Source organism: Atractosteus spatula, unplaced genomic scaffold (genome assembly GCF_055471065.1).
Source record: "Atractosteus spatula isolate fAtrSpa1 unplaced genomic scaffold, fAtrSpa1.hap1 Scaffold_150, whole genome shotgun sequence".
Lineage (NCBI taxonomy): Eukaryota > Metazoa > Chordata > Actinopteri > Semionotiformes > Lepisosteidae > Atractosteus > Atractosteus spatula.
Genome location: NW_028296709.1, coordinates 55,001 through 57,500, shown reverse-complemented (window position 1 = coordinate 57,500; position 2,500 = coordinate 55,001).

Below are 2,500 nucleotides of genomic sequence, written 5' to 3'. Positions count from 1 at the left end.
TGCGGGGCTGGCCGCCCTCTGTCAGGCTCCCCCGCCTGCCCTGGGGCAGGCCGGGGTGCCGAGGGCTCAGCCCGCACAGCTGCGGGGCTGGCCGCCCTCTGTCAGGCTCCCCCGCCTGCCCTGGGGCAGGCCGGGGTGCCGAGGGCGCCCCCCGCACACCTGCGGGGCTGGCCGCCCTCTGTCAGGCTCCCCCGCCTGCCCTGGGGCAGGCCGGGGTGCCGAGGGCGCCCCCCGCACACCTGCGGGGCTGGCCGCCCTCTGTCAGGCTCCCCCGCCTGCCCTGGGACAGGCCGGGGTGCCGAGGGCTCAGCCCGCACACCTGCGGGGCTGGCCGCCCTCTGTCAGGCTCCCCCGCCTGCCCTGGGGCAGGCCGGGGTGCCGAGGGCGCCCCCCGCACACCTGCGGGGCTGGCCGCCCTCTGTCAGGCTCCCCCGCCTGCCCTGGGACAGGCCGGGGTGCCGAGGGCGCCCCCCGCACACCTGCGGGGCTGGCCGCCCTCTGTCAGGCTCCCCCGCCTGCCCTGGGGCAGGCCGGGGTGCCGAGGGCGCCCCCCGCACACCTGCGGGGCTGGCCGCCCTCTGTCAGGCTCCCCCGCCTGCCCTGGGGCAGGCCGGGGTGCCGAGGGCGCCCCCCGCACAGCTGCGGGGCTGGCCGCCCTCTGACAGGCTCCCTGCGTGCCTGGGGAGAGGCCACCCCTGTTTCGGCCTCTCCCTCGTACCCGGGACCACGCCACCGCTGACTCGGCCTGCCCACGTGCCTGGGACAAAGCCACCCGAGTTTCGGTCCTGCCACATACCCGGGACCACACCACTCCAGAATCGGTCCTCCCACATACCCGGGACCACACCACTCGACTTTCGGTACTCCCACATACCCGGAGATACGCCACCGCAACTTCCGTACCCGGTGCCTGCAAGGGAGCGAACCTGGAATCCAAGCCCAGCTTGTGGAGCTCTGCCTGGGCTTGAGCGGGGTGGATTCATCCCCTTAAAAGCTCCATGAAAACGAAAAAGTCTTTTTTTCACCCCGGGAGCGCTCTCAGGCGGTTGCATGCCTCCTGCTAGGCCTGGGCCAAGCCTCCAGGCTTGTGAAAAGGGGAAAAGCACCACAGCAGCGGCGTCTGAGGCACCCGGCTCCCGGTTCGACCGCGAGCAGTGCTTTCGGTTCAGACAGGGGGATCCAAGCCTCCCTGCCCGGGAAATATGCCCCCCGCCTGGGGATGGACTCCGGCCATGCCCCCTGCTGCAGACTTAAGCCCCCTTCCGATTATTTAGACCCATTCAGCGCCGTCCAGCGGGCCGGCCACCTGGTCACCCCCGACAGATTCGGGACGCCTGGTCACCCGCTGGACTTAGTCTTTTTTACGATCGGCTTTAAAGGGGCCTGGTCACCCGGGGGACTTAGTCTTTTTTACGATCGGCTTTATAGGGGCCTGGTCACCCGGGGGACTTAGTCTTTTTTACGATCGGCTTTATAGGGGCCTGGTCACCCGGGGGACTTAGTCTTTTTTACGATCGGCTTTATAGGGGCCTGGTCACCCGGGGGACTTAGTCTTTTTTACGATCGGCTTTAAAGGGGCCTGGTCACCCGGGGGACTTAGTCTTTTTTACGATCGGCTTTATAGGGGCCTGGTCACCCGGGGGACTTAGTCTTTTTTACGATCGGCTTTATAGGGGCCTGGTCACCCGGGGGACTTAGTCTTTTTTACGATCGGCTTTATAGGGGCCTGGTCACCCGGGGGACTTAGTCTTTTTTACGACCGGCTTTATAGGGGCCTGGTCACCCGGGGGACTTAGTCTTTTTTACGATCGGCTTTATAGGGGCCTGGTCACCCGGGGGACTTAGTCTTTTTTACGATCGGCTTTTCGGAGGCCTGGTCACCCGGGGGACTTAGTCTTTTTTACGATCGGCTTTATAGGGGCCTGGTCACCCGGGGGACTTAGTCTTTTTTACGATCGGCTTTATAGGGGCCTGGTCACCCGGGGGACTTAGTCTTTTTTACGACCGGCTTTATAGGGGCCTGGTCACCCGGGGGACTTAGTCTTTTTTACGATCGGCTTTTCGGAGGCCTGGTCACCCGGGGGACTTAGTCTTTTTTACGATCGGCTTTATAGGGGCCTGGTCACCCGGGGGACTTAGTCTTTTTTACGATCGGCTTTATAGGGGCCTGGTCACCCGGGGGACTTAGTCTTTTTTACGACCGGCTTTATAGGGGCCTGGTCACCCGGGGGACTTAGTCTTTTTTACGATCGGCTTTATAGGGGCCTGGTCACCCGGGGGACTTAGTCTTTTTTACGATCGGCTTTATAGGGGCCTGGTCACCCGGGGGACTTAGTCTTTTTTACGATCGGCTTTATAGGGGCCTGGTCACCCGGGGGACTTAGTCTTTTTTACGACCGGCTTTTCGGAGGCCTGGTCACCCGCGGGACTTAGTCTTTTTTACGACCGGCTTTATAGGGGCCTGGTCACCCGGGGGACTTAGTCTTTTTTACGATCGGCT